At 41.8% G+C, this 12,780-nt stretch overlaps 2 non-coding genes across 2 annotated transcripts; both read left to right on the forward strand.

Annotated features, from left to right (window-relative positions):
* The first annotated feature begins 11,891 nt into the window (after nt 1-11,891).
* LOC140317371 (U5 spliceosomal RNA) lies at nt 11,892-12,005 on the forward strand. Its single transcript, XR_011917691.1, has one exon. It is a non-coding gene; the product is annotated as a U5 spliceosomal RNA (small nuclear RNA).
* A 308-nt stretch (nt 12,006-12,313) lies between these two features.
* LOC140317080 (U2 spliceosomal RNA) lies at nt 12,314-12,497 on the forward strand. The gene has a single exon (XR_011917428.1). It is a non-coding gene; the product is annotated as a U2 spliceosomal RNA (small nuclear RNA).
* The last annotated feature ends 283 nt before the right edge of the window (nt 12,498-12,780 follow it).

Below are 12,780 nucleotides of genomic sequence, written 5' to 3' on the forward strand. Positions count from 1 at the left end.
AAAAATCTGGGAAGAAAAGGCTCGAAAGCCCGACTATACACCATCAACAGCTGGAGCGGAGGTGTTCAGCTGCAAGAAGGTCTGAATGTCCATCAATAATTGCTAGAAAACATGGAAGAGAATTTTCGAATATCAAACCGCACATGATCTAAGCGGGAGAGGAGGTGTTCAAATGCAAGAAGGTGTGAATGTCACCCATAATTACTGCAAAATGGGTAAGAAAAGGTACGAATGCCCAACCATACATGATCCTAACAGGGAGCGGAGGTGTTTGGCTGCGACAAGGTGTGTTTGTCCACCCATAATTAATGAAAAGCGGGCAACAAGTAGGTTTGAATACCCATCATCAAAAGCAGGAGTGGATGTGTTCGGCTACAAGAAGGTTTGAATGTCTGACCATAGTTTGTAAAAAGCGGGTAAGAAAAGGTTCGAATGCCCGAACATACACCATCAAAGGAGGGAGCGGAGGTGTTCCGCTGTAAGAAGGTGGGAATGTCCAACAGTAATTGGCAAAAAGCGGGTAAGAAAAGGTTAAAATACCCTATTGTACACAATCAATGGCGGGAGCAGAGTTGTTCCGCTACTAAAAGGTGTCAAAGTCCGACCATGAATTGAAAAAGCGGGTAAGAAAAGGTGCGATTGCCCGACAATGTATGATCAAAAGAGGGAGCGGAGGTTTTCAGCTGAAAGAAGGTCTGAATGTCCATCCATAATTTGTAAAAATCGGGGAAGAAAAGGCTCGAAAGCCCGACTATACACCATCAACAGCTGGAGCGGAGGTGTTCAGCTGCAAGAAGGTCTGAATGTCCATCAATAATTGCTAGAAAACATGGAAGAGAATTTTCAAATATCAAACCGCACATGATCATAAGCGGGAGAGGAGGTGTTAAAATGCAAAAAGGTGTGAATGTCCACCCATAATTACTGCAAAATGGGTAAGAAAAGGTACGAATGCCCAACCATACATCATCAAAAGGAGGAGTGGATGTGTTCGGCTACAAGAAGGTTTTAATGTCCGACCATAGTTTGTAAAAAGCGGGTAAGAAAAGGTTCGAATGCCCGAACATACACCATCAAAAGAGGGAGCGGAGGTGTTCCACTGTAAGAAGGTATGAATGTCTGACCATAGTTGGTAAAAAGCGAGTAAGAAAAGGTGAAAATACCCGACTGTACACAATCAATAGCGGGAGCGGAGTTGTTCGGCTACTAAAAGGTGTGAAAGTCCGACCCTGGTTTGTAAAAAGCGGGTAAGAAAAGGTGCGAATGCCCGACAATGTATGATCAAAAGAGGGAGCGGAGGTTTTCGGCTGCAAGAAGGTCTGAATGTCCAACAATAATTTTGTAAAAACCGGGGAAGAAAAGGCTCGAAAGCCCGACTATACATCATCAAAAGCGGGAGCGGAGGTGTTCAGCTGCAAGAAGGTCTGAATGTCCATCAATAATTGCTAGAAAACATGAAAGAAAATTTTCGAATATCAAAGCACACATCATCATAAGCGGGAGAGGAGGTGTTCAGCTGCAAGAAGGTGTGAATGTCCGACCATAGTTTGTAAAAAATGGGTAAGAAAAGGTGCGAATGCTCAACCGTACATCATCAAAAGCAGGAGTGGATGTGTTCGGCTAAAAGAAGTTTTGAATGTCCGACCATAGTTCGTAAAATGCGGGTAAGAAAAGGTTCGAATGCCCGAACATACACCATCAAAAGAGGGAGCGGAGGTGTTCCGCTGTAAGACGGTGTGAATGTCCAACAATAGTTGGTAAAAAGCGGGTAAGAAAAGGTTAAAATACCCGACTGTACACAATCAATAGCGGGAGCGGAGTTGTTCGGCTACAAGAAGGTGTGAAAGTCCGACCATGGTTTGTAAAAAGCGGGTAAGAAAAGGTTCGAATGCCCGAATATATACCATCAAAAGCGGAAGCGGAGGTGTTCGGCTGCAAGAAGGTGTGAACGTCCAACCAAAGTTTGTAAAAAGCAGTGAAGAAAAGTTTCGAATATCCAACCAAACATAATCAAAAGCGGGAGCAGAGCTGTTCGACTGCAAGTAGGTGTGAATGTCAGATCATAATTTGCAAAAAGCTGATGAGAAAGGGTGAGAATGCCCGACTATACACCATCAAATGCGGTAGCGGAGTTGTTCGGCTGTGAGTAGGTGTGATTCTCCAACCATAATTGCTGAAAAATGTGTTAGAAAAGGTAAGAATGCCGGTCCATACATCATCAAAAGCGGGAGAGGTGGTGTTCGGCTGCAAGTAGGTGTGAATGTCCATTAATAATTGCTTTAAAACATGAAAGAAAATTTTCGAATATCAAACCTTACATGATCATTAGCGGGAGAGGAGGTGTTCAGCTGCAAGAAGATGTGAATATCCACCCATAATTACTGAAAAATGGGTAGGAAAAGATGCGAATGTCCAACCATAAATCATCAAAAGCAGGAGTGGAGTTGTTCAGCTACAAGAAGGTATGAAAGTCCAACCATAGTTTGTAAAAAGCGGGTAAGAGAAGGTTCGAATACCTGAATATATACCATCAAAAGCGGAAGCGGGGGTGTTCGGCTGCAAGAAGGTGTGAACGTCCGACCAAAGTTTGTAAAAAGCAGTTAAGAAAAGGTTTGAATATCCAACCGAACATAATCAAAAGCGGGAGCAGAGCTGTTCGACTGCAAGTAGGTGTGAATGTCAGATCATAATTGCTGAAAAATGTGATAGAAAAGACTAGAATGCCGGACAATACATCATCAAAAGCGGGAGAGGTGGTTTTTCGGCTGCAAGTAGGTGTGAATGTCCAGCCATAATTACTCACAAACGGGGGAAGAAAAGGTAGTATTTCCAGACCACACATGATCAAAACAGGGAATGGAGGTGGTTCAGCTGCAAGGTGTGAATGTCTGACTAAAGTTTGTAAAAACCATGTAAGACAAGGGGCGAATGCCCGACAATGTATGATCAAAAGAGGGAGCGGAGGTTTTCGGCTGCAAGGTCTGAATGTCCAACCATAATTTGTAAAAATCGGGGAGGAAAAGGCTCGAAAGCCCGACTATACACCATCAAAAGCGGGAGCAGAGGTGTTCGGCTGCAAGACGGTGTGAACGTCCGACCAAAGTTTGTAAAAAGCATTGAGAAAATGTTCGAATATCCAACCAAACATAATCAAAAGCGGGAGCAGAGCTGTTCGACTGCAAGTAGGTGTGAATATCAGATCATAATTTGCAAAAAGCTGATGAGAAAGGGTGAGAATGCCCGACTATACACTATCAAATGTGGGAGCGGAGGTGTTCGTCTGTGAGTAGGTGTGAATGTCCGACCATAATTGCTGAAAAATGTGTTAGAAAAGGTAAGAATGCCGGACCATATATCATCAAAAGCGGGAGAGGTTGTGCTTGGCTGCAAGAAGGTGTGAATGTCCAGCCATAATTACTCACAAACGGGTAAGAAAAGGTACTATTGCCAGACCATATATGATCAAAACAGGGAGTGGAGGTGGTTCAGCTGCAAGAAGGTTTGAATGTCCGACTAAAGTTTGTAAAAAGCGGGTAAGACAAGGTGTGAATGCCCGACAATGTATGATCAAAAGAGGAGCGGAGGTTTTCGGCTGCAAGAAGGTCTGAATGTCCACCCATAATTACTGAAAAATGGGTAAGAAAAGGTGCGAAAGCCCAACCGCACATGATCATAAGTGGATGAGAAGGTGTTTGACTGCAAGTAGGTGTGAATGTAAGATCATAATTTGTAAAAAGCGGGTAAGAAAAGGTAAGAATGCCCAACCATAAATTATCAAAAGCGGCAGCAGAGTTTCGGCTGGTATTTATCAATGTCTAGATAGATTTCAACAAAAAACAACGTTGTACTTTGCAGTAAAAGAAAGTGCAAATCAATAGTTTTAGGAATCCGAGAATAAGCTTATTTTCATGAGTTCTGCACGATTTCGGATTTTATGTATAAAATGAATTTCTTCACGCAAACTAAGTTAACACTGCTTTGTCCTTCATATGTACCCATTTCTACATATATTTCAAGCATAAACTTCCTCATATTACCCTGAATGAGAAAGAGCCACACTTGTGATTAAGCCATACCTCCCTTTTGAGGAGTTCTGCATGATTTGGGATTTTATCTATAAAATTAATTCCTTCACTCAAACTATGTTAAACCGGCTTTTACCTTCATATTTATCAATGTCTCGATAGATTTAAACAAAAAAACAACGTTGTACTTTGCAATAAAAGAAAGAGCAAATCAAAAGTTTTAGGAATCCGAGAATAAGCTTATTTTCATGAGTTCTGCACGATTTCGGATTTTATGTATAAAATGAATTCATTCACTCAAACCAAGTTAAAACTGCTTTTTCCTTCATATTTATCAATGTCTAGATCGACTTCAACAAAGAACAACATTGTATTTTGCAGTAGAAGAAAGAGCAAAACTGAAGGATCAGGAATCCGAGAATAAGCTTCTTTTCATACGTTCTGCATGATTTGGGATTTTATGTATAAAATGAATTCCTTCAATCAAACTAAGTTAACACTGCTTTGTCCTTCATATGTACCGATTTCTACATATATTTCAAGCATAAACTTCCTCATACTACCCTGAATGAGAAAGAACCACACTTGTGATTAAGCCATACGCCCCTTTTCAGGAGTTCTGCATGATTTGGGATTTTATCTATAAAATCAATTCCTTCACTCAAACTATGTTAAAACGGCTTTTACCTTCATATTTATCAATGTCTCGATAGATTTAAACAAAAAAAAAAACAACGTTGTACTTTGCAGTAAAAGAAAGAGCCAATCAAAAGTTTTAGGAATCCGAGAATAAGCTTATTTTCATGAGTTCTGCACGATTTCGGATTTTATGTATAAAATGAATTCATTCACTCAAACCAAGTTAAAACTGCTTTTTCCTTCATATTTATCAATGTCTAGATCGACTTCAACAAAGAACAACATTGTATTTTGCAGTAGAAGAAAGAGCAACACTGAAGGATCAGGAATCCGAGAATAGGCTTATTTTCTTATGGGCAAGTGGGAACTGCTTTGTCCTTCATATTTATCAATGTGTAGATGGATTTCAACTTCTTCTACTGCAAAGTCCAATGTTTTTCTTTGTTGAAGTCGATCTAGACATTGATGAATATGGAAGGACAAAGCAGTTTTAACTTGGTTTGAGCAAAGCAATTCATTTTATAGCAAAATCCGAAATCGTGCAGAACTCATGAAAGCAGGCTTATACTCGGATTCCTGAAACTTTAGATTTGCTCTTTCTTTTACTGCAAAGTACAACGTTGTTTTTTTGTTTAAATATTTCTAGACATGGTAAATATGAAGGACAAATCAGTTTTAACATAGTTTGAGTGAAGTAATGCATTTTATAAGCAAAATCCCAAATCATGCAGAACTCACAAAATGCTTTTTGTCGCTTTTCACTGCTTTTTACAAACTTTGGTCGGACGTTCACACCTTCTTGCATCCGAACACCTCCGCTTCCGCTTTTGATGATGTATATTCGGGCATTCGAACCTTTTTTTACCCGCTTTTTACAAACCATTGTCGGACTTTCACACCTTCTTGCAGCCGAACACCACCTCTCCTGCTTTTGATGATGTATGGTCCAGTATTCTTACCTTTTCTAACACATTTTTCAGCAATTATGGTCGGACATTCACACCTACTCACAGCTGGACACCTCCGCTCCCGCTTTTGATCATACAATGTCGGGACATAGCTCCTTGTCTTACCAGCTTTTCACAAACTTTAGTCGAACATTCACACCTTCTTGCAGCTGAACACCTCCGCTCCCACTTTTGATGATGTATAGTCGGGCTTTCGAGCCTTTTCTTACCCGGTTTTTACAAATTATGGTTGGACATTCAGACCTTGCAGCCGAACACCTCCGCTCTCTCTTTTGATCATACATTGTTGGGCATTCGCACCTTGTCTTACCCGCTTTTTACAAACTATAGTCAGACATTCACACCTTGCAGCTGAACCTCCGCTCCCTGTTTTGATCATGTATGGTCTGGCAATACTACCTTTTCTTCCCCCGTTTGTGAGTAATTATGGCTGGACATTCACACCTACTTGCAGTCGAACAGCTCTGCTCCCGCTTTTGATTATGTTTGGTTGGATATTCGAACCTTTTCTTAACTGCTATTTACAGACCATGGTCGGACTTTCACACCTTCTTGTAGCCGAACAACTCCGCTCCCGCTATTGATTGTGTACAGTCGGGTATTTTAACCTTTTCTTACCCGCTTTTTACCAACTATGGTCGGACATTAACACCGTCTTACAGCGGAACAACTCCGCTCCCGCTTTTTATAGTGTATAGTCGGGCATTCGAACCTTTTCTTACCCGCTATTTACAAACTATGGTAGGACATTCAAACCTTCGTGTATCCGAAAACCTCCGCTCTCTCTTTTGATCATACATTGTCGGACATTCGCACCTTTTCTTACCCGCTTTTTACAAACCATGGTCGGACTGTCACACCTTCTTGTAGCCGAACACATCCGCTCCCGCTATTGATTGTGTACAGTAGGGTATTTTAACCTTTTCTTACCCGCTTTTTACCAAGTATGGTCGGACATTCACACCTTCGTACAGCGGAACACCTCCGCTCCCTCTTTTGATGGTGTATGTTCGGGCATTCAAACCTTTTCTTACCCGCTTTTTCCAAACTATGGTCGGCTATTCACAGCTTCCTCTCCACCATACTTGTATGGTGGGATATTCACACCCACTTGCATCCGAAAACCTCCGCCCCAAATTTTGTTGATATTTAGTCGGACATTAGCACCTTACCCGCTTTTGGCAAACTATGGCCTTCTAGCAGCCAAACAACTCTGATCTCGCTTTTGATGATGTAAGGTTGGGCATTCAGACCTTGCTTCACCTGCTTTTCACCAAATATAGTCGGACATTCACACCTTCTTGCAGCCGAACACTTCCGCTCCACCTTTTAGTGTTCTATCACACCTTTTTTTTCACCGCATTTTATACATTATGGTTGGAAATTTTCAACCACTTTCATCCGAAGACCTCTCCTCCCGCTTTTGTTCATATATTTGAACTTTAGTTTGACATTCAAACCTTCTTGCAGCTGAACCACCTCCGCTCCCTGTTTTGATCATATATGGTCTGGCAATACTACCTTTTCTTACCCGTTTGTGAGTAATTATGGCTGGACATTCACACCTACTTGCAGCCGAACACAACCTCTCTCGCTTTTGATGATGTATGGACCGGCATTTTTACCTTTTCTAACACATTTTTCAGCAATTATGGTCGGAGATTCACACCTACTCACAGCCGAACAACTCCGCTCCCGCATTTGATGATGTATAGTCGGGCATTCTCACCTTTTCTCATCAGCTTTTTGCAAATTATGATCTGACATTCACACCTACTTGCAGTCGAACAGCTCTGCTCCCGCTTTTGATTATGTTTGGTTGGATATTCGAACCTTTTCTTAACTTCTTTTTACATATTTTGTTTGGACGTTCACACCTTCTTGTAGCCGAACACTTCCACTCCTGCTTTTGATGATGTATGGTTGGGCATTCACACCTTTTTTTTGCCCATTTTTCAGGAATTATGGGTGGACATTCACACCTTGCAGCTGAACACCTCCTATCCCACTTATGATCATGTGCGGTTTGATTTTCGAAAAGTTTCTTTCATGTTTTCTAGCAATTATTGATGGACATGTAGACCTTCTTGCAGCTGAACACCTCCGCTCCCGCTTTTGATCATACATTGTCAGGCATTCGCACCTTGTCTTACCCACTTTTTACAAACTTTAGTCGAACAGTCACACCTTTTTGCAGCCGAACACCACCACTACCGCTTTTGATGATGTATGGTCCAGCATTCTTACCTTTTCTAACACATTCTTCAGCAATTATGGTCGGACATTCACACCTACTCAGAGCCGAACACCTCCGCTCCCGCATTTGATGGTCTATAGTCGGGCATTCTACAGCGGAAAAGACTCATTCTTATGTTTGGTTAGATATTCGAACCTTTTCTTAACTGCTTTTTACAAACTTTGGTCGGACGTTCACAATATCTTGCAGCCGAACACCTCCGCTTCCGCTTTTGATGGTGTATATTCGGGCATACGAACCTTTTCTTACCCGCTTTTTACAAACCAAGGTCGGACTTTCACACCTTCTCTTAGCTGAACAACTCCGCTCCCTCTTTTGATTGTGTACAGTCGGGTAATTTAACCTTTTCTTACCCGCTTTTTACCATCTATGGTCGGACATTCACACCGTCTTACAGCGGAACACCTCCGCTCCCTCTTTTGATGATGTATGGTTAGGCATTCGCACCTTCTCTTACCCATTTTTCAGTAATTATGGGTAGACATTCACACCTTCTTGCAGCTGAACACCTCCTCTCCTGCTTATGATCATGTGCAGTTTGATATTCGAAAATTTTCTTTCATGTTTTCTAGCAATTATTGATGGACATTCAGACCGTCTTGCAGCTGAACACCTCCGCTCCAGCTGTTGATGGTGTATAGTCGGGCTTTCGAGCCTTTTCTTCCCCGATTTTTACAAATTATGGATGGACATTCAGACCTTCTTACAGCCGAAAACCTCCGCTCCCTCTTTTGATCATACATTGTCGGGCATTCGCACCTTTTCTTACCCGCTTTTTACAATTCATGGTCGGACTTTCACACCTTTTAGTAGCGGAACAACTCTGCTCCCGCTATTGATTGTGTACAATAGGGTATTTTAACCTTTTCTTACCTGCTTTTTGCCAATTATGGTTGGACATTCAAACCTTCTTGTAGCCGAACACATCCACTCCTGCTTTTGATGATGGGTATTCAAACCTACTTGTTGCCCGCTTTTCATTAATTATGGGTGGACATACACACCTTGTCGCAGCCAAACACCTCCGCTCCCTGTTAGGATCATGTATGGTTGGGCATTCGTACCTTTTCTTACCCATTTTGCAGTAATTATGGGTGGACATTCACACCTTCTTGCATTTGAACACCTCCTCTCCCGCTTATGATCATGTGCGGTTTGATTTTCGAAAATTCTCTTCCATGTTTTCTAGCAATTATTGATGGACATTCAGACCTTCTTGCAGCTGAACACCTCCGCTCCAGCTGTTGATGGTGTATAGTCGGGCTTTCGAGCCTTTTCTTCCCAGATTTTTACAAAATATGGATGGACATTCAGACCTTGTTTCAGCCGAAAACCTCCGCTCCCTCCTTTGATCATACATTGTCGGGCATTCGCACCTTTTCTTACCCGCTTTTTACAAACCATGGTCGGACTTTCACACCTTTTAGTAGCGGAACAACTCTGCTCCCGCTATTGATTGTGTACAATCGGGTATTTTAACCTTTTCTTACCTGCTTTTTGCCAACTATGGTCGGACATTCACACCTTCTTACAGCGGAACACCTCCGCTCCCTCCTTTGATGGTGTATGTTCGGGCATTCGAACCTTTTCTTACCCGCTTTTTACAAACTATGGTCAGACATTCACACCTTCTTGCAGCCGAACACTTCCGCTCTACCTTTTAGTGTTCTATGGGGTATTCACACCTTTTTTTTCACCGCATTTTATAGATTATGGTTGTAAATTCTCACCCACTCTTATCCGAAGACCTCTCCTCCTGCTTTGGTTAATATATAGTCGGGCATTCGAACCTTTTCTTACCCGCTTTTTACAAATTATGGTCGAACATTCACACCTACTTGCAGCCGAACACCTCCGCTCCCGCTTTTGATGGTGTATAGTCGGGCTTTCGAGCCTTTTCTTCCCCGGTTTTTACAAATTATGGTTGGACATTCAGACCTTGCAGCCGAAAACCTCCGCTCCCTCTTTTGATCATACATTGTCAGGCATTCGCACCTACTTGCAGCCGAATACTTCCGCTCCACCTTTTAGTGATGTATGGTTGGCATTTGCACCTTTTCTTACCCTTTCTTACCCTACTGATTGCTTAAGATTAAGTTGTTTTTTCTCAAACTACAACATTTTTTTAATTGTTGAAACTTGATTTGAAGTGGATAAATAAGGAGGACAAACAGTTTTGAGTCAGGCTGATAGAAGGAATTAATTTTATAGCAAAATCTGTATTTCGTCATATGTCGAGAGATGCTTATTGCTGAAGAAGTACAAAGTACAACGTTGTTTATCGTTGAAACTTGATTAGACATGAATAAATATGAAGGACAAAGCAGTCTTAACTTGGTTAGAGTTAAGGTTTTATAGGAGAATCCGAATTCGTGCATAACTCGTAAAATAGAGCTTATTTTCGGATTCCTGAAGAATGAGTCTGGTTCTTTCTCATAATACAAAGTTTGTTGTTTATTGTTGAAACTTCATCAGAAGTGAAGAAATAAATGAATGCCTATCAACAAATGTGGGATCTAAACTCTAGTGCTTCCTCTAAAATAATTTCCTTTCTCAATTCAGAAATGTGTGTGTGTAAGTTACAACACCCGTGACACCAAAACGGCTTTCTTTTCTCTCTTTTCTCTACACTCTGCACTGTGAGAACACACACCAAATCAGAAAGGCTTTTTTCTCTCTTTTCTACATTATGGACTGTGGGGACACAAAACCGCTCTCTCTTTTTTTTTTTGATTGTGTGCCAGGGCGTTGTCTCACGTATTAGATTATGCTTACGATACGAATGGGTTTATCAGTCACATCAGAATCCATACATACTGATCCTCCCGTAATAAAATGGTCGGATCTTATCAAACACACTTTGTTTCTTGTGACAATCAAGTCAGCGAAACAGCGTATACACGTCAAGACACTGAATCAAGTTTGCCACAAGAACTCATAAGTTTGGCAGTATTGCTCTGCCGTCAGCAATCATACACCCATTTTATTTTCGTGAGACATGTGCAGGCACCTGTTCATCTACTGTTCTATCACTATGAATTAGTTTATCTATTATCAATAAGGATACTTCTACAACTACTATCAAAGTATGTCCAGACTTCTTATGTTGTCAGTTGCTATATATGAATAAGTGGGTAGCTACTGACAAGCATTAAGCATGTCACACAGCCCAAACATATAACATTTCAGGACACACCACACAGTTAACAACCACCGTGAAGTGTCAAAGCCCAAACATGTAACATTCAACAGGACACTTACACAAGACATTCTAATCAAACAGTCAGACAACATACAAGAACATATACCCCAGCCGGCATTGCTCCCTGCCTATTTTCCTACAGCTCACTATGTGTGCGCACACCTTTATTCACAAACTCTTCAACTTATACTCTTTTACCAAAGCTGCTACAGCTCGATTGGCCGAATACCCTTAGATCCTATTTCGGTGAATTTGACATCTGCCTTACATGTAACAGATTAGCGGTTTAGCAGTTTTAATTTAGTTTGAGTGAAGGAATTCATTTTATAGCAAAATCCGAAATCGTGAAGAACTCATGAAAGTAAGCTTATTCTCGGATTCCTGAAACTTTAGATTTGCTCTTTCTTTTACTGCAAAGTACAACGTTGTTTTTTTTTTGTTTAAATCTTTCTAGACATGGTAAATATGAAGGACAAAGCAGTTTTAACATAGTTTGAGTGAAGGAATTCATTTTATAGATAAAATCCCAAGAGTCTGCTGAGAAAAGAGAGTGAATGCGAAGTAGACTTTAACACGGCTCTGGGAGCGAGCCGAGTGTGGGCTAACCGGGAGAATTGCTTGAAAGAAACGCGACACCGAATGAGCGGTCAGAACAAAGCCTCAATACGGTGTTCCCGTGGTGTTTTTGTTGCTGCCTTGTCGATTGCACAGGGGCAAGCGTTTCAACCAAGCAACGCTCACCATGGGGAAGGTGGCTATGGCAACTAGCCTATACCCTGCTCCCGCAGTGACGGATAATCGTACTCTGGTTTCTCTTCATAACATACAAGTCTTTTGCCTTTTACTAAAGACTTTCGTGGAGAGCAGCACTAATGAGTTGTTTCTATTTTTGGCAGGCTTTACCTTTGCGGGTGAAGCCCTTTCTGTCTGTGCAAAAGAAATCTTGTTACTGTGCAGAGTGACTTCTCTGAGTAGAGTCGCCTTACTTGTTGCGATTGTGCCGATGTTCGAAGCTGGAGTGCAAAGTTGTTGCTTGAATGGTGCTTGCTGGAGCATGCGGGAGTGCAAAGTTATACCATTTAAAAGGGCTGAAGAGTGCTCAGTGCAGCGGGTGGGCGGAGGTGCAACGTGACACTCTGGCCACCTATGGCCATAAAAAGAACACTGCTACAAGTGCGCATTGTGCCAGCAAGGGCCCTCGGACCTGAAACAGTGGACAGTTATCGCTTCTCGGCCTTTTGGCTAAGATCAAGTGTAGTATCTGTTCTTATCAGTTTAATGTGTCCTCTATACGAGGACTACATATTAAATGGATTTTTAAGAATAGGAGTTGAAAAAGAAGCTTGCTCCGTTCACTCCAAGCATCGACCCAGTACTGCAGTGCCGCTGGGAACGGTGCGCTCTTCTCTGCTCTTGTGAAAAAGCAAACAGCGGTGCAGGATGGAAGTTTCAGGGAGCCCAAGATGAAACTTTCTTTTAATCTGCTGAGAAAAGAGAGTGAATGCGAAGTAGACTTTAACACAGCTCTGGAAGCGAGCCGAGTGTGGGCTAACCGGGAGAATTGCTTGAAAGAAACGCGACACCGAATGAGTGGTCAGAACAAAGCCTCAATACGGTGTTCCCGTGGTGTTTGTGGCTGCCTTGTCTTTTGCACAGAGTAAAAGACAAGGCAGCCATCGAATAGGGCCC

Source organism: Leuresthes tenuis, unplaced genomic scaffold, assembly GCF_036924035.1.
Source record: "Leuresthes tenuis unplaced genomic scaffold, fLeuTen1.0.hap1 SCAF_10, whole genome shotgun sequence".
Lineage (NCBI taxonomy): Eukaryota > Metazoa > Chordata > Actinopteri > Atheriniformes > Atherinopsidae > Leuresthes > Leuresthes tenuis.